This window comes from Passer domesticus, chromosome 1, assembly GCF_036417665.1.
Source record: "Passer domesticus isolate bPasDom1 chromosome 1, bPasDom1.hap1, whole genome shotgun sequence".
Taxonomy (NCBI): Eukaryota; Metazoa; Chordata; class Aves; order Passeriformes; family Passeridae; genus Passer; species Passer domesticus.
Genome location: NC_087474.1, coordinates 160,389,663 through 160,409,606, shown reverse-complemented (window position 1 = coordinate 160,409,606; position 19,944 = coordinate 160,389,663). Strand labels below are relative to the sequence as shown.

Here is a 19,944-nt window from a genome sequence, read left to right as displayed (position 1 = left end):
AACTCCCGGGGTTAATTTTTAGGGATTGTCAAGGAGAACTGAAAGCCAAACCCATCAACAGGACAAGAGGGAGAAAGACGAGTTTAACTTCCCCTTTTATTTTGTTTATTAACGTGGAATGTTTCCCTTCTTTGGATTCTGGCTGGAGATTGCAATTCCTTTCTTTCTGAGCACTGAACTCCTGCTGACTTCCAGGCTGAACCTCTTTTCCAGCCTCATTTCAGCACCCTTGGATGCAGGAGAATGAGGTTTAGAGCACCAGAACTGGGAAGATTTTGCTTTTTTTTGGGTCATTGGAGGCTCTGCTTTTCCTGCTGGTGATGTGGCCTCCATCCCTGAGCATCCTCATCCTCATGGGACTGATTAATGGAATGTTACAGGTCCAGACCCTCTTCCCAGGCAAAATTCTTAAATACTTGATAAAATTGAAATTACATCCAGGACAGGATTCCCTCCTTGCCAAGGCAAAGTCAACTCCATTTCCTGACTTTTCACATTTTAATTTCACTTCCCAGGTGCTGCTGGGTTTCCTGCTAAAGGAGGAGAGCTTGTCCCATGATTATGGAATCAGTGGGGGATTAGGAGATTGGATGTGACACCTGGAGCACCTAGAAAAGTCACCTAATCCCCTTGTGACAATGGAAAAGGGAGTTGGGGCTGAATTTCCAGCAGCTCTGCCTGACTGGAGTTTCCCAGGTGCCTGAATTTGTCTCTCTCCTGAGCAACCAAGTGATGGCAAGAATCCTTCTTTCTTTACAACAAATGCAATTAACAGTTCAGATTAATTACCTGCACCAAAGGTGTGACCTTGTTCATGACATGTGATCCCACTGCTCACATAAAATTCCAGGTGGTGTCTAAATATCTCCATCAGAAGGAAGACCTGGTATCCCATTAAGTCTCCTCTCCCTTGCTCCAGGTCAGGCTCCAGAAGGGAATGAGGGTGGGATGTTTGTGGGTGGAATCACAACTACTGGGGAGGTTTGACACCCCCAGGTGAAAACTTGGATGGATACAGTCTGGGAGAAGTGGGGGTGTCCAGCGTGGAGAAGAGAAGGCTCCAGGGAGAACTCAGAGCCCATTCCAGTGCCTAAAGGGGCTCCAGAAGAGCCTTTGAACAAAGGATGGAGGGACAGGACACAGGGAATGGCTTTAAACTTCCAGAGGGCAGGGCTGGATGGGATACTGGGAAGTAATTATTGGCTGTGAGGGTGGTGAAGCACTGGAATGGATTCCCAGAGAAGCTGTGGCTGCCTCATCCCTGGAAGTGTCCAGGGCCAGGTTGGACAGGGCTTGGATCAACCTGGGATAGTGGAAGATGTCCCTGACCATGGCAGGAATTTGGAACTGGATGATCTTTGAAATCTGTTCTAACCCAAACCATTCCACATTCCTTGATTCTGTTTTGGCCCAGGAGGAGATGGGAGCAGGATGTACAAGCAACAGTCCTTCCATTCCCATTCCCAGAAGGCAATTCCCAGGGCAATAACCAGGAAAGGGAATGCTGGACAAGCCTCCTGTGAGGCTGGGTCTCTTTTGCCACTTCTGTTCTCCTCCTTGGTGCATGGAGAGTTTTGGGATGAAGGTGGAGGTGATGGAAGCAGAACCTGGGAAGGACTGAGGCTAAGAAATGATCTCAGGGAAGATCCCACAAACTCTGCCTGTCTCTCCTGCCTCCCCCAGTTCTTTATCACTGCTGTTTTCCCTCTCTGCTTTCCCTGAGCTCCTGGCAGCATTCCTGGCTGCCTTTCCCTGCTGGTGCCCAGCCCTGGCTGGATGAGGTCAGGGACAACAAGAAGGAAAACAGGAGGAAACCAGGCCAATTTGTCCCGCTCATCCCTGTCTCCCTATCTGTCATCCCCAGTCCAGATCCGCTTGCCCTCCTTAAACAAGATCTCAACTGACCGTAAGGCTTCTGTCACTCCACCAAAATCAAACCCCTTCCCTCATCAAATCCCTAATCAGCCGGAACGGCTCCGTTATCCGTGCGAAATTGACTCCTCTCCGCTCCTTCTGCTGACCGCTGCCCTTCAATGAGCCGGCCCCGGCTCTGACTCCGAGGGCAACATCTCATCTAATTATATTTCCCCTGCCTTTTCCAAATCCTCTCAGGCACCCGGACGAGCCCAGGTATCGAGGAGAGTGGGAGGATTAATGGAGAAGCCAGGCGTGGATTGCAGCGGGAAAATTTGCAGCCGTGCACTCGCGGCTTGTTTGGGAAGGGTGATTTTGAGGCAGGAATGGGAGAGCTTGTGCTCTGAGGTGGAAGTGGTGGCATGGTGGGACCTTGAGGGTGAACGTGGCAGCCGTGTTCAGCCCTTCCCAAGAAAAATTTATTCCCTTCTGGCCACCCCAGTTTTGAGCTCTGGTGGTACCACACATCCTCCATGATCTGATTTTCCAAGAGAAAAGAAACATCACTATTTCCACAACCAGCCTTGAAACTGGCTTTGGGTTATCTGCCTTCAGATTCCCAAAAAATACTCAGAAGGAGGGGCACAGGTTAAAGCTGAGGTATAAAAAAGGAACAACCACGAGCAGTGGTTTAGGAATGCCACAGGGATCTGCATTCCCTGGAGAAGGATCCTTTGCTGCTGTGCCAGGTTGGCCAAGAGACACCGGGAGCTCTGAGATCATGGGAAAACCTGTGAGGATGGACAGGTGTACAAATGTGGGATGATATTCCAAGCTCAATGGATGCCCTCTTATCAGGGCAAGAAGCTCTGTGGAAGTGGTGGGAATGTGAGGGGCAACACTCAGCTAATCCAGCAGGAAAAACCCATCCTTGAGTGAGTCAGGATGCAGGGAATGATGGCATTTATTCCATCCTCCCCAGTCCAGAGGATTTTCCCTGTGATGCCACATTCCTGCCAGGAACATCTCAGTGTCAGATCTCGGGGCTGCATTTTTCAGCCAGGAGATGGGAATGGATTAGCGAGGGAGGGGATTTGATTCTGTGGAAATAAACTTGGTCTTCGGAAATGGAATTAGTGTGGGATGTTTAATCAAAGGAAAAGATGGATTGGCAGTGGGATAATGCCAAACCCTGGCCACAATAACCACAATTTATGGCTTGTGTTGCCACAAAGTCAATTTGGGTTTAATTTCTCTGCTTTGCTCCAGCTCTGTTTTCCGGCAGCTCTGTCTGATGGAAAGTGGGTGATGGGAAATGCCTCTGTTTTGGAATTTAGGAGCTGGAGGTTTTTCTTGCCTGGAATATTCAGGGTTTTAGTCCTTTTCCTGCTGTTTTTGGGGTGACTTTTTATGGCATCAGAGGTGAACGTCTTCCCTGGCTTCAGGGGATTTTCCTGGAATCAGAAAGTTGCTCCTTCAGGTGATTTAAAATCAAAGCATGGCCTAGCAGAGCCCAAAGTTGAAGGCTTTATTCCCTCTGTTCAGTCCTTCTGGAGAAGAGGAATGGAGAAGGAATGGAGGCAAAAGGATGCATCATCATGGATATGAACCTGATGGAAATTGTGCATTGAGCTCTGATGGGAATTTTAATCCCTGCCTCGGGACTATGCACCACCCAAGTGTGTTTTTACTGGTCCTCCCAGTTCCAAGGGTGGCATGTGCTGGGGATGGGCAGCCACTGTAATCCAGGGAAAGCATTTCTGGGTCCAATTCCTGAGTTCAGCCCAGCTTCCCTCTCTAAAATCCTAGGATAAGTGAGGTTGGAAAAGAGCAAGAGGCCTCTGGGCAACCTGTTTCAACTCGTGACTGCTTTCCTTATCCAATCACTTTTCCTTGTGTCAAACTGGATCCTCTTCTATTGCAACTTGGGTTTTCTCTCTTGAGGATGGTGACAATGGAACCTGGCCTTGGAATGAGTCAGTCAGGCAGGAACCCATCCCAGTTTCTATTGTGGGAACCAGCTGGGCATGGGTATCAACCCCAGCTCTGGCATCTTTCCCTGGATAACTCCAGAAGTTGCGGCCTCTTCTTCGGCCACGACATTAAATTTGGTCCCACATCTTTGGGACTTTGCTGTAGCTCACTTGCAGAATTCCAAGGGACGAGGATTCCTTCATTCCTTTCCCTTCTGGCTTTTCCTGCCCTGGTGCCCAGCTCCCTGCAGAGGAGGGAATCAGATTCATGCCTTTAGGAGCTTTTCCATTAGTGTAGATTTGAAAAATAAAGGAAAATGAAGAAACCACTTCCTTTAATTCCATGGAACAAACCCAGTGAGTTCCAATCCATAAAATTTTATAGACACCAATAAACCAAAAACGTTGGCCTCTCTACTGAGTTGTTTAAGAGGCTGTTGTGGCATTTTCCTGCCTTGTCATTCCCGTGCTCTGCAGTGGGAATATAAATCACCTGGAACAAGTGTAAGACTCGAGTTCACACAGATCCCAGGTAGGAGGGAGAGGGAGAAGAAGCAGGATAATCCATGGGCTGAACAGCTCTTGGCTCTGGATACATTTCTTTGGATGTGAATAAAGGATATTTGCCAAATATTGAACCAATTTGGTTGGTCCCTGTCATTTCCCTGTGGGAATTTACTCCTAATGCTGATCCATATTGATAATATGGAGTATTGCTTACCTCCATATTATCAATAATTTATGGAAGCAGGAGGGAAGGTTCTACACAGTGGGAGACCGAGTGTGAGGTTTGCCTTCAATAACTGAAATTTTCTGGCAAAAAATAATTTAATTAAGAAGAAAACCAACAAAAACCCACCCATAAAAAGCCAAAACAAACAAAAAAAGCCCTAAAACCTACTCTTGACTGGCCCTGCTTGTAATTCCCTAATATTTTTGACCTTTTCAGCTGAAATTTCTGACTCTGCTTTTATCCCAACAAAAATACTCCAGAACCACTTAAAAATAAAGATATTTTCAACACAGTAGCAAAACTCTATGTTTTTTCTCAATTTCTCAAATTCACGTGAAAAAATGGGATTCTTTTCCTCTGAGAAGCTGCAGAGTAATACTGGATAATGGAAGCTGTTGTTCCAGGACATCAAAACATGGCATGGGATGAGCCTTCCAGGGGAAGACTTAAATCAATAAGCTTTGAGCCTGGGAAAATAGGACATTCATTGGAGACGTTTACAGCCAGCACAGTTTTGGGTTTTTTTTTTCCCTTTTCCAATGTTTTGCATGTGAGGGGGAATTCTTTCATCTGGATTATTCCCTCATTAAAACCAAGGGCTGTCAGATTTGCTGCCAGGATCACGGCTTGGCTTCCTAAAATGCTCCCGTGGGAAGCTGTTCCTTTGTGTGGGTTTTAAGTAGGTCTGAACTGAGATTCTTGACATTAGGGGGACAATCCCCATTTTTAAAGTGGATTTGAAGATTTTTTAGGAAGTTCAACCCCCAAATCTGTCCAGGATAAATTGAACCAGAGCCTCCATCCCTGGAAGTGTTCAAGGAAAGCCTGGACACGGTGTTTAATGCTCTGGTTGGTGATGGCCAAAGTTGGACTCAATGATCTTGGAGGTGTTTTCCAACCTTAACAATTTTGGGATTCTTGGAGCACCCTCATAGCTTTGCATTGGGAAAGCAGAAGAAAACCCAACTTCATCTCCACTCTTGGATTTGATAAAAAACAGAAAACCACCCTGGAGGTGTTGCTGCTCAAAGTATCATTCCCATGAATGCACTTGGAAATTCTTCCACTGCTTGAATCTCATTATTTCCCAAACTTTTTAGTGGATGAGGAAAAGACTGTGTATGTGTCTGCCTAGACCTTAGTAAAGTCTTTGATTCCGTTTCCCACATCATTCTCCTGGAAAAACTGGCTGTTCATGGCTTGGATAGATGCACTGTTTCCTGGGGAAAAAATGGCTGTATTCAAGCAGTGGCAGGGAATGAAGTTAAATCCACTTGGGACTGATGTGGTGTTCCAGAGGGTGAAGTACTGGGAACAATCTTGTTTAAAATCTTAATTAATGATATGGATAAGGGGATTGAGGAAGCCCTCAAGGTTGGAGATGGCAGCAAGCTGGATCATTGATCTGCAGAGGGACCAGGGCAGGCTGGATCCATGGGCTGAGGCCGATGTGATGAGGTTCAGCAAGGCCAAGTGATGAGTCCTGCACTGGGTCCCAACAATCCTATGGAATGCTCTGGACTTGGGGAATAGTGGCTGGAAAGATTCCCATTGGAAAATTGGGAATTTCACATGGGAAAACTGGGAAGGATCTGGAGAACCAGGAGCAGCTGAAGGAACTGGAGCTGGAGAAAAGGAGGCTCAGGGGGGACCTTCTGCTTTCCATATCTCCCTGAAAGGAGGGTGAAGCCAGGTGGGAATCAGCCTCTGCTCCCAGGGAATATGGGACAGGATGAGAGGAAATGGCCTCAAGCTGTGCCAGGGGAGGTTGAGGTTGGCTATTAGGAGAAAAACTCTTCATGGAAAAGTGGTCAATGCTGGCAAAGGATGACCAGGGCAGTGGTGGAATCACCATCCCTGAAGGGATTTAAAAGCCATTCGATGCGACAATTGGGCACCTGGTTTAGTGGTGGCCTTGGCAGTGCTGGGTTAATGGCTATACTCCATGATCTTAAATGCCTTTTCCAGCCTAAATGATTCCATGATTCTTTTTTGGGACCACTAGTGAAAGGGTCAGGATGAGACCCCTTGAGAGGCTATGTGGAAGAAGAGCTTCACTGATGGGTTTATGGTGGAAACCTGGGATGCTGATCCCATATCCCACCCTTTCATCCATACCCCTCATGCCTGACAATTGTTGGGCATTTATTCCCAGAGATAATTCCTAAATCCCAAATCCCCTAAGAACAGAAGGTAGGTCCCAGGAATCCCAAACTACTCAACCCTGCTTCCAATGCCCATTTTCTTTATTTGCTCCTTTTCTCATGATCTGCAAAGGGAACTTCCAGATTTTTCTTCTCTCTGAGACCACCATGGTAGGGAAAAACCCAGGAATGTTGTCCCCCTGTTCCTATATCTGCAGTAATTCCTTGAGCTGAACTTTTCCCAACTAATTTGAGCAGTTGGCAGATTTTTTGTCTAATGAGCTATGGAGGGCACGGGCAGTTAAACATTCCCAAAGTGCCAGGAGAAATCCACCCCATCATCACAATGACAGGGAGATTAAGGCTCCAATTAAAAGGAGACAGGGCAGTGACCAACCGTGATCACCCTGGGCTCCTGAAGAGCTGATTTAGGGAATGATTGAAGCAGGAATGGGGTGGGGAACAAGAAAGGAGCTGAGGGAGGGAATCCTGTAGTTAGTGGTGGGGTGGATTTTCAAAATGGACAAATGGGAGGGGGGAAAAAATCCTGCAAAGTGTTTGCTTTGGTGACATCAGATCCCTGGGGAAGAGATCAGCTGTGTTTGGCATAATCTGCAATTCCAGGAGCTCACCTCTTTCCTGAAAATCCACTTTTCTCCTTCCCCCAACATCACCAACAGTTTCCCCTCTGTCTCCCCATCCCTTTTTCCTTCCCTTTCCCTTTCTTCCCAGACTGCTCCTGTGCACTGCCAGGCAGGAAAACGCAATGCCCTGCATTGTAAGAAAGCCTTGAACTGCTTTTTTTCTAAGGATAAGACAGTGAGAGATAAACTCCTGACTGAGACTTGCCTGGAAAAACCCAATTTATCTGATGGGATGTTGGGAAGAGGAAACTGTCTGTGTTTGTCGAGATGTTGGAATGAAGAGCAGCACTGGGAAGCTCCTGGAGAAATTAATAATTCTTTTTTCAGACAGAGGGGAAGTAATGGATGGGGGAAACCAGACACAGGAATATTTCCTTCTCCAGTGGTTGCAGTCCAGGGTCTGCAGTTTGGGAAGGAACAGGTCTGTTCTGGAACCCAGCAAAGCCCTATCCAATCTGGATTTGGACATTCTCAGGGATCTAGGGACAGTCACAGCTTCTCTGGGAAACCTGTACCAGGGCCTCACCACCCTCCCAGGGAAGAATTTCTTCCCAGTATCCCATCCAGCCCTGCCCTCTGGCAGTGGGAGGGCATTCCCTGTCTTTCCATCCTCTGTCCAAAGTCCCTCTCCAGCTCTCCTGGAGCCCCTTTAGGCACTGGAAGGGCTCTGAGGTCTCCCTGGAGCCTCCTCCTCTCCAGGTGGGACACCCCCAGCTCTCCCAGCCCATCTCCATAGGAGAGATGCTCCAGCCCTGTGGACAAATTAGTGGTGTCCTCTGCTCCAACAGGAACATCTGCACCTGCCTCAGTTTCCTTCTGCTGTTCCATGAGACCAGAAGCAAAGGAAAAGTCCAGACAATACCTGCTTGGAGAGGACGGACAAGAGGGGTATTTCTAGGATGTAACAATTTAAAGGGAAATTTCTAAGGAAGAGAAGAGGGAAAGGCTCAAAAGACAAATCAGTCTTGACAAAAAAGCTGATCAGTAGAAATCTCTCCAGCTCTTCAGCCACAACCATGATGATCTGAGTCCAGAATTCTGGATCAGAAACCTGCCTGGAAAACAGGGATCAACTGAAATGTCAGCAGCCATGTCGTTTTCCAGGGATTTTATTCAAAGTTAATCCATGCAACTTCGAAAGCCTTGCAATTCACTTACCCAGCATTGTGAGTATTTAACATTGTGGCATCACCTGCTCACGGAAAATCCTGAAGCAGTTCCTAAGATGGGATTCCATTCCCTTGCCAAGTAGCCTGGCTGGCCCATTTGCTGAGTGAATTGGGAGGTGAGTGAGTGTTTTTGTCCCCAAACTCAGGAATTCCTCTCCTGGCTGAGCTCCTGACCTTGAATGTCACCAGGGATGAGGCATCCCTCATCCTCCGATCCCTCATTTTACAGGCTCTTGTAAAAGAAATTTACAACCAAAATGTACAGCCAAAGTTCCCAGTGATTGTGACCCTGCAGCAGAGGAATGTGAAGCATCTTCAGGGACAGAACTGGAGACCGTGGAAGTTTTCCCATGGGATACCAAGGGACAGACACAAAGTCCTGACGTTCTGGTGGTGAACTGTCCCATCCTGGCTTAGGGAGAGTTCTGGGGTTTTCCACCCTGTCAGACCCTGAGGGCTGGGATTTCATTCCTCACCATCATCACTGGAAGGGAAGCAGGGCACTTCCCATCACCAGGAATAGCAGCCATTCCTTGTCCTCCAGGGATTCCATGCTCACTAAACGCTGGAAACCCGAGGCCTCCATTGAGATGAGTGAATAGCTGTCTGGAAATGCAACTTTTTCAGAAATTCCAGCCCTCACCACAAGCCAGGAGAAGAAAACCAGCCTGGGGCTACCAGAGACCCAACTGAAGACCTCGGTGTAGGATCTGCACCTCTGAGCCCATCCCCTTCCCTGGATTCACTCCAACTGCAAACACCTTTACTGTCCCCCTCTGGAATCAAAGATCCTCAGCAGCTGAATCCATGAGTGATGGAGAGCAGCAGCCCGACTGTCCTGAGCCTCCCATCCCTGCCTGTAAATCAGGGAAGAGGGGCGGATAAATCAATCCCAGAAATCGACAGGCTGGCACTGGAATGTATTGTTGGTTTATCAGTCAATAGTTATTGACCAGGATCATGTTCCCAGGGTGATAATCCTGCCCTCAGGAGGGAGCCCACGCCCCCATAGAAATGGCTGTGGAAGCTCTCAGCAGACTGAGAGGAAATTTGGGAAGAGAGGCTGGAAAAAGAGGTACAATGGGGAGAATAACAAGCTCCTGGAAAGTATCTGTGGGAATGTCACAGACAAGGAATGATGGTGGAAGGGCAGTAGAGGAGAAAAGGATGTGACAGTTTGCACTTGTGAAATAAAGACAAGAAGAGTGCACACAAGCTCCACACACCCTTTCCCAAAGCCAATGAGGATTCCAGGAGCTCCAGACAGATCTCCCAGTCCCCTCCAGACAGATCAAAAGGACAGGCCTCAAAAGCTGGGATTTAAAGGTAGTATCCCTGCAGGAATGTCCACACTAGAACTGGTCCCACGCCCTTAAATCTACTAAAACTGCCCAATCCCTGCCAAAATTCCCCAAAAAGGCCAACTCAGTACAAACTGGTTGAAATCTTGCCGGGAAGGAGCTTCCAGGCCTAAATCTCTTCTCATTTTCCATGGTTTTGAAAGCCCTCTTGACAGGCAAGAGAAGACATCTCTTTCCAAGAGGAAATGAGGAAATGGCTTCTGGGACTGGGGGCATTTCCAGGGCTGACAGGGTCATTTTAATCCTAAAGAAATTTGGTGGCATTGTCAGGGTAGAAGTCTACCCAGTCCTATTTCCATGCTGGTTGGGAATGGAAGAGAATCCAGTTTTAAATTAACTTCCTGCTCTGATATCCAGAGAATCCCAAAATCGTTATGGTTAGAAAGGACCTCCAAGATGATCAAGTCCAACCAACTCATCACCCAGCCCAGAGCACGGAGTGCCATGTCCAGCCTTTTCTTGGATACCTTGCATCCTTGGGCAGCCTTCTCCAATGCCTTCCCCAATGCCTTTCCATGAAAAAATTCTTCCTGATGTCCAGCCTAAACCTCCCCTGGCACAGCTTGAGGCCGTGTCCTCTTGTCCTGTTGCTGGTTGGTCCCCACCTGGCTCCACCCTCCTGTCAGGGGGTTGTGGAGAGCAATAAGGCTCCCCCTGAGCCTCCTTTCCTCCAGATAAAGAGCAGCAGTGATGGATGAAGTCTCTGAACTAATGCAGAATCATTTCCTCCCTCCCTTCACTCTCTTAGAAGGAAAAAAAGGGAAAAAAAAACAGGAAAAGAAAGGAACAAAAAAAGGGAGAGGGATAAGAGCCTGTCACGTTGTTGGATGTGACACCCCCAGCCCATGTTCACCTTGGCAGATGGCAGGAGATCATTGCTTAGCTCTGCATGCTTGACATCCCGCGGAAACAGCGAGGATGAGGTGGTGGATCCGGAGCCGTCGGCAGCTGCTGCGGAACCTGCGCCGGGAGAGGGAGGTGCAGATTCCTTTCACACCTCCCCACGCACAAACACGTTTTTGGGAAGCAACCAGTGGCACATCTGCCTGTCCCCACCACCCCCTTTTTCTCTCCCCTGGTGTCTCGCGGTGCTGGCTGGCGGGTTGGGGGGTGTTGCTCGTCTTGTCACCAGCTTGTGTGACAGGTGAGGAAACGCGGAGTTGCGGAGGTGCCAAGGAGGTGCTCCGGGGCTTTCCCGCTTCAGCAAGGGGGACTGGGGGAGGTGGGTGGGAAAACAGAGCAACATCTGTTCCCGTCTCCGCTTTGCAAAGAATGGGAAGATGAGCAGGGAGGAGAGAGTGGGAGATGGGAGTTTTTCTGTCCAGCAAACCAGGGAAGTTTCCACGATCCAAGTTTCCAAGGGTTAAGGTTCACCCAAGCCTGAAATGACCTCTCCATGTCCTCTAAATACCTGGAGTAAGGAATGACCCAAGGACTTCTTTGCTCAGGGAGTTTGGGCTTTCAAGTGCTATGATTGGATGTGCAAGAGTTGAGATTCCACACAAGCCCTCTGGATGTGTGTCCTGTCCTTCCTCAGAGCTGGGATTCTCTGGGCAAAAAGTCTCCTGCTGGACATTCTGGTGGTGAGGCTCCTGCTAATTCCTTGTTTAATTCATTGTGAATGGTAGATTGCTAGGAATGCTGAAAAACACATGGGCAAGGAAGCCAGAAAATCCCTGAGGAAAACTACAAAATCACGAGTCCATGGGCAGCTCTCTCCATCACCCAAAATGGGAAGGACTTTCCCTCACGTCACCTGCTGCTGCAAGAAAATCTCAGGGATAAATCCTTCTGCTGGATAATAGGGAGCATAACTGACATCACCATGTTCTCTCCTGATCACTGCATCCATGAAGTATCCATGAAGTTTCCAATTTCATTAGGGACAGAGTACTCCTGAAATATTAACTGCCTCAGATCAAGAATTATGGACATCCATGAGAATTCCCTGTTTCCAAACCACATCAGTCCCAAGCTGGAGACCTTTAACTTTGTTCCTCACCTGGGAATAAGCACACAAGGATCTAGAGATTGTTTCCCAATTTACAACTTAACTTTACATTTTTGTGGGTTAAAACAATGCCTGGAAGTGAATCAAGGAGTGACTGGAAGCTCACAAGGTGGAAAGAAGGAAAAGGAAGCAAGAAATGATCCTGGAAGCATTCAAGGCCACATTGCAAGGACTTGGAGCAACTTGGTCTAGTGGAAGATTCCCTGCCCATGGTAAGTGCTTTGGGTGGGATGATTTTTAAGTTCCCTTCCCACTCAAATTATTCCACGATTCCATGAAACACTGGTGGTCATGGTCTTCAAACAGCTGGAAAATCAAAGTAGGTCTTCAAATGTCAATTTTTCCTCTGGAATTATCCAGTTCAGGGGGTGGATCTGACTAGTCAAGGATGATTCCTACTGACATCTGAGATATCCAAGATCACGCAAGTCATCAGGACATTTCCCAAAGATACACTGAAGACCCAAGTCCTTTGGGATTTGCAAGTCAACAAGGATAACTTGAAATATCTCCAAAGACACCTGTGCAGACAAATGGGTTGAGTTGCTGGAAATAAAAGGCATGAAAGTCCAGCAGATCCAATGAGAATGGTGGGAATATCTTCCCTTGTCACTCCGGACTAGAATCAGAACAGCACCAGAGCTTTGGTAGATTTGAACAAATCCACTGTGGTCGAAACTGTTCCCAGTCCAGGATGGCAGGATAGAAACTAGTCCCTCAGGATGGTACTCTTTAAATGTTTCTACCTCTGTGCCATGAGTCCATCCTGGCTCATTTTGTGGCGGGAACAGGGCACGATTTCATGGCTGATATTCCAGCCCCTCTGAATAGCCCAGCAGGTGAGGAAGAGGATAAGAGAGGGATTTGAAAAGTGTATTGTGTTTCTTCTTTGTCTCTGTGTGGCATTAGGAAAATTCCCTTTTAGGCTCATGATCCCAGTATTTCAGAGCCCCTTTGCTGCATTCTGCCTTCAAACTGTTGGCAATTATAGGAGCCTTTGGTTTAGCAAAAATCACTGGGACAAAAAGGTCTCCCAAAGCAATCCTGAAGTGCTGCTCCCTGGGAGAACATCATGGAGAGGGCAGAAGGATACAGACTGTGTTGAAAGAAGGAATGTGTTTCACATCTGGTGGGCTGCACATTCTGCCTCTCCAACCGTGGCTCTGGCTGCCATCACTGGTTGTCCTGGTGCTCGGTGGCACTGCTGGCCAGGATCTGTTGGGAGGTCACTGTGAGAAGGAGCTGAGGTCACCGAGCCGTGCTCCACTCCTGGAGCAGCTGTCGGTGTTATTTGGTTTGGCAGCCTCTTCTTCTCCCAGCCGGAAAAACTGAAACTTAACCCCTCAATGCACGCTTTGTTTTGGAATTAGCTGCTGGAAGTGGTGGTTCCTGGGAGTGGTGTGGGATATAAGCTGCTGTCCATCAGGATGATGAGGCTGGGTGACAGCTTATCTCTCCCGCTGGCACAAGTTGGGCAGGGCTGGAATGTAATTTCCAAGCTCTTTGCTCTCTGGGAGAGGAAGGATGGTCTCCAGAGGTCTGGAGGAGATGCAGGATGATGCAGGCTCTGTGCAATGGCCCTGGTTTTCCTTTGGACTGTTTATTCCATAGGCTTTTTCCAGGGATGAGTTGGGATTGGGCAGAGCTGGCACACCAGGATTTGCCCATCTCCAGTCCATGATCTCGTGGACCTGGATGGGGCTTGGGGCAACCTGGTCTAGTGGAATGTGTCTTTGTCCATGGCAAGGATTGGAACAAGATGATCTTTAAGGTGCCTTCTGACCCAAACCATTCTGTGATTCTATGTAAAAACCACACCTTTGTTGTGTAAATAATTTTAAATTACATCCCCCTGGAGCTCTCTGGAATCCAGACCATGCCAGGGTCATGGATAACAGATAATCCCATGGGAGAGCTTTGAAATCATCCATCCCAATACTCCACATGGGTCAGTTTTACTGGAGCCTTCACACACAAGGTTTGTTCCAAGTGCCAGTGGCACGGGATGAGTACTGTTTTCCCAAGTGCCTCCAAGATTCCATGGAAAATGAGCACTTAAAATCCCTGTGTAGTAACCATGTCTCATGCCTAGGTAACACTTCCAGGATCCCCTGAAATCCGTGCAATTTCTCTTACTCTGGAGATGGAGCATCCATGGGTTGATGTCACTGTTTGAATGTGAGTCACTGAGAAGATGGAGTATGAAACAGCAAGCAGCAGCATTCTCAAATATTCCAGTAGTTTTAACACTTTTTTTTTTTGTGGAATGGAGAACTGCGAGGGATTTAAGAGTCCATTTGTCTGTTCCTTCTCTTGTTCACCAATATTTGGAGGATCTGCCACTTTATTCTGCTTTTATCTTCATTTTTCAGAGGTTTGATAGAATTCTAGGAAGGTTTGGGTTGAGAGGGATCTTCAAGACCGTCTAGTTCCAACCCCCTGCCATAAGCCAGGATTCATCCAGGGTTGTTTAGAGCCCTGTCCAGCCAGGCCTTGAACACTTCCAGGGATGGAATAGCCACAACTCCTCTGGAAAACCTGTGCCAGGGCCTCACCAGCCTCACAGGGAAGAATTTCTTCCCAGTATCCAATCTGAATCTCCCCTCTGTCCGTTTAATGCCATTCCCCATTATCCATTATCCTGTCCTTCCATCCTTAGTCCCAAGTCCTCTCCAGCTCTCCTGCAGCCCCTTTAGGCTCTAGAAGGGGCTCTAATTTCTCCCTGAAACCTTCCCTTCTCCAAGTTGGATATTCCCATTTCTCCCAGCCTGGCTCCAGTCCTGTTTCATTTAAATGGTTTTAATTTATCCCCCAGCCTGGCAATTTATCTAAATTTCTCTTTTCCCTTCCCCACCATGGTCAGAAGCAGAGCTATAAAGCTGAGATAGGATCTACCTGGGACTTGTCAAACACTCGTTCAGGCAGCAGTGGGAAACTCTAAGTACATTTGTTGGATTAAAAGGAATACGAGTCCCAGGAGAGCTTTTCCTAGTAAATTTTGCAGTTCACTAAACAATCAATTTCCTCTGCGCACCTTCCCTGGATTACACAGATCAGGAGCTTGATTCTCCTGTGTTATGTCTTGATTCTCCAGCTTACTGGATCCTTTTCCCTGTGCACCAGCCGTTCCTGATGGTCGGATATCCGGGCAGGGATATGGATGGCAGCAGGATGTGCTATCCCTGAACCTCTTCCCACAATCCTTATTTCTTGGTCATGCTTAGTTACAGCCTCCCACCCTGTGAGTTTGGACAGCTGCTCCCTGCATGGCTCAGCCCTTCACCCCAGTGGCCCAAGGAATTCCTGGGAAAATGCAGGAAGCAAGAATTACTTATTGTTTTGGTTTTTTTTAAATGCCAGTTTCAAGTAACTTTTGCTTCCAATGTGATATTCCTAGGGAATATTTCTTCGTGGGCTGCAGTCAAGGATCTTCATTCTCTGCCAGTGAGTGAAATTCCTGTCCCTTCAAGGAAAATGTCCCTCAGGGGTGGTGAGGCCCTGGAATGGAATTCCCAGAGAAGATGTGGATGCCCCATCCCTGGAAGTGTCCAAGGCCAGGCTGGACAGGGCTTGGAGCAACCTGGGATAGAGGAAAGTGTCCCTGCCCATGGCAGGGAATGGAACAAGGTCATCTTTATGGCCTCTTCCAGCCCAAACCATTCCATGATTCTCTGATACTTGATAGTCACTGGAGATAAAGAGATTCCTGCAGGAAGTTTAAGATGTATCCTTTGGCTGGGATGAATCATTCCCCAAAACTGCTTCTATCATTGCCCTGACTCCCTGGAGAATGTATGGAGAGGGATTCAGCTGGATTCATCCACTCACCCAAGAAATCTGCACCTGGATCTTTTCCATGCTGCCTGATTTCAACCCAGATCTAATTCCTTCACCTTGGAAGTAAGGGTTGTGTGTGTTGTTACATCATTCCCAGACAAAGATGATTCCGGGGATATTGAAATGCTCCTGCGATGCTGCCAAAAAGCCATGGACATGCTGTCCTTAGTGCACCCACAGCACTGGACTGGACAATGTCCTTCCTTGGAAAGAACCTTGGCTTTCCTGCTGGATTTTGCTTCTGCTCACTTCAGCTCACCTCTTCATCACCTTTCTTATTCCCACCCTGGTCATCCACAGATTTCACCATTGACCTCATTCCTTTTTCCTGCCTCTCCAGGTCCTGAGTGAGACCTTTGAGATGTTGCAGATGTCACTGACAGTGGCTGTAGTTTATGATCCCTTCATCCCTCTGCTCCTTCCTACTCAGGGCTGCCAAGGGATGATCTGCTGGCTCAGCCCCGAGTCCTGCATCATCCTGGAGTTCCCCATGTGCAGGGAATGCAGCTTGGAGGCTTTGCCAAAATGGTTGAAGATTAGGGACAATCCAGCTCGATGGTGCCACCAGTCTTTGAGCAGCCAGAACTACGTCAGGGTGAATTTCTCTCCTCTTGCTCTTCCCGAAAATCCCCTTTTTCTGTAAGCTGAGAAAGGCTTCCAAACATCTGGATCTTCTCAGTTGTTCCACTGATTTCCTAATGAGGCTTTTTCCCAACTCACATCCTAAGCTGTAAAATCCCCTCTTCTCCAAATGAAGTGAGAAGGATGGGAGGAATACAAAGCTGGGAGTGACTTGTTTTAGGGCATCAGGAGAAATCTTGATCATAGCCTGGGTGAGATCTGTGCAGCTGAGGGTTGATCAAGTAATAGAATATTTTAGGATAGAAAAAGATTGCTGGTATTTCCATTTCAACCCCTTGCATGGCCAAGGGGTTAAAAGTTAGACCAGGCTCAGCTCCTTGGGATCTTCCTGAGCTGAGGATGGAGATTCCACAGGCTCTCCCAGGGTCTGCCCACGCTCATGTTGGGAATTTTCCCTTGGTGTCCCCTGTGACTGTCCTCACTCATCCTTTTGCCGTGGTACTCGGTGAAGAACCTGACTTCATTCTCTCCATGAACATCTCTTGTGAAAAAGATGGGAAAAGGGATGTTCCTTTACTTCCTTCTTTGCAGCTGAGCTCAGTCACTTCATACACTTTATTCCCCAACCCATCTTGGCATTGCCCCAAAACCCATCTTGGTGTCCCCTACCAGATTTGCTGTATTTTGTCACTGGGGCCCTGAAACCGAACTCATTACTCCAGATTTGTCCTCCCAAGTGTCACATCCTGGGGACAAATCCCTCCCCTTCCTTTGCAAATAAAACCAGGGATGCAGTTGCTGAGTGGAGTGGAGCTGATGGAGGAAATTGTTCCAATCTGGATCATCATTGTGTGCTCCAAGGAAAATCCACAGCCTGGGGCATCACCTTGTTAACATCTGGAATGAGGAACCATGGAAATGGGTGGGGAATGGAGAATTTTACTGTGGGGAATGCCCTCAAGGACTTCTGGGATCATGGTGAAAGTGGTTGTCATATCCATCATGTTATTTATGGACAGGAAAGGAGATGCATTCCCAAGTTTTGTTCAGCTGGTGCTTGTGAAGAACTCAGTTATTGGGTGATGCTCTGTCAGCCTCATCTTCAAGACCAGAGGAGGAAGGAATATTAAGATCACTTTTCCTAACTTGAGGAAAATCCCTTTTGGGATTTGATGGAAAAATCCAAAGGTAAAACACAAGCTTTACCTTTTCTGTTTGTGTTTCGGCATTTTTGTCTTGGGGGTTTTGTTAATTTGTTTGTGGGCTTGTTTTTAGTTTTTTGTTTGTTTGTTTGTTTTGGTTTTTTTGTTAGGTTTTTTTAAAAATTATTATATTTTTGATTGAGAGTATGAACAGCTGCTATGTCCTGGCAAATGGCTAATCCCAGGATAATCACCTCTATCATAAGAACTGGATCCAGAAGGTGTCAAGCTGGAGCTGCAAGGATGGAGACAAGAGGGACATTTAGACACCCTGAACTGTTTATTTATTTTAATCCAGTTGTGGGAATCTCTTCCTGCCTCCTCCACTGCCTAGGCCAGTGTCACTCATTGTGACAAACATATCCATGGATACCGAAATGGAAAAGGAGTCAAGGATGTGGCTCCTGCTGAGGGGCATGAACAACTTCTGGGTTTGCAGGTGAAAATCTGTCACCTGTTTGTGGCTGGTGGCTGGATATGGGCACCTTTCCCTTATTTAGAGCAGGACACAGATAAATCCAGGACCTTGGACAGCCCAGCACTTTGCACCATGCTGGAAGAATTCCTCATGGTGTCTTAGATCCCATTTGTGTCTCTTCCCTGCTGGAATCCCTGCTCTGCAGCCCTGCCGGAAGGTGAGGACTTGGATGTCCTTGTCATGGAGCTTTTAAACTGAGGGAAGGGTACAAGAGCTTTTCCCCAGGAAAATCCCACTGATTTTGACCTCTGCACCTTCCAGCCCATCTCCTGTCCCCAAATTTCCTTGGTCATCCCTGCTAGTGGAGACAGGGAATCACTTTTACATGAGAGCACCCTTAGCTCAGCTCTGTTCTCCCATCTCACCCCCAAAAAGCTGCTCCAGCTCCCGTGGCCTTTTCCCTTTAATCTTCCTGCCTTCTTCCCATCTTGGAGCTGTTGCCAATTAAGAGCAAACCATTTGATCATGCCATAATCCCAATGCCAGCAGGCAGAGCCGTTGGAGCACGGGAAGCGAGGGAAAAAAAAAGAGAGAGAGTGGGGAATAATAATAAAAATAATAATAATATAGAGGAGGGGAAGAGAATAAAAAGCAGCCTCTTCTTCCAGCTCTCTGCTCACAAGGTAAAGAATCAAAAAGTCATTTGATGCATAATTGATTGCTTTGGAGTGACTCACAAATTGCTCAGGAGCCTTGATTCTCGGGATAATCAGCACATGGAAAACACAGGGACGTTTTGACCGCGGGGTTGTGGAGAGGGGGGGTCTGGGGAGGAGGGAAAAATAAACACCAAAAGAGCACGGCAGCACCAGAGCGAGTCCCAAATATTTTAATGAGCGCCAAGAACAAGGGATTTCAGAAGCTCGAGCTCAGGACAAAACAATAAATTAGCAAACAAAAAAGGGGAACAAAACAAAAAGGGTCTTTTTAGTCTTCTTTTCCCCCTGACAGAAAAGCACAAAAGCGCTGAGCTGGCGGGGCTGGGGCTGCAAGTTGCTCTCCCCCTCCCTGTTTCTCTGGAATGTGTGGATGGGAAGGGGAGGGATGCAGCCTTGAACCTTTGTGTGTGGAATCCTTCACCCTGCCTGCCCCATCCCACCTCCCAAAATACCCCAAGAGAACCTATGGCTCATTGTAAATTTCATGGTGACTGGAAAACAGAGGTGTTGGAGCACTTGGATTTCATAATCCTGGTGATTTACCTCCAGAAAAAGAAGGGAAGAGAAGGGCTGGACTCCACTGATCTCCTAACTCAGCCCTTTTCCAAGAGGGAATTTTACTGGCTTGGAATTCCTGGACCTTTTGGAAGTTGGAAAAAGACAACAGCAGCACCACAATCCAAATGGGATTAAAAAGCCTCCAAAAGACCCTTTGGCTCTAAGAGCCTTGCACAACCAGTATGTGGGATTTTGGAAGCTCCTCTGTCTTCCAGCATAATCTGATCCCTGTTTTCTGCTCCCTGTGGATGTTGTGATTGCTTTTCCTTGGGTCTGACCACACTTTTCTTCTCCAGCCTTTCCCGATTTTCTGCTGCAAAGGATGGATTCCTGGGAATGTTGTTGCTGTGTAGTTCAGGCCCGGGTATTGTCATCCCAAAATATCCAGTGAAGCACCTTCCCAGGGTTCCTGGATGGAGGGTTTTGCACAAATAACTCATGCCAAAACCTCTAATCTTTCCTCAGTTTACTTTTCCTTCCCTGTCCTGACCCCAGCCTTTGGAAGCAGACACATCCCAGCTCTGTTTTCCCCAAAATCAACTCATGGAATGCCTGAATGCACCAAGGAGTTTGGAATTGTTTAGGGATAAAAGCTGTTCCACAGTGTGAATGAAGAGATCTGGAATCCCTGCAGGAACTGTTGGGATGAATTAATCTCCAACACATGGATAAGTGCCTTTTCCTGCTTCCTTACGGTCTGACATGTTGGGAAGCAACTGCTGGATGCCATTAGCCCAGC

The 19,944-nt window shown here is 47.5% G+C and overlaps 1 protein-coding gene across 1 annotated transcript in view; it reads left to right on the top strand.

Moving 5' to 3' along the window:
- The window catches only part of TOP1MT (DNA topoisomerase I mitochondrial), a 350,131-nt gene that overhangs the window by 175,907 nt on the left and 154,280 nt on the right, over nt 1-19,944 (top strand). The gene's annotated exons all lie outside the window — the stretch shown is intronic.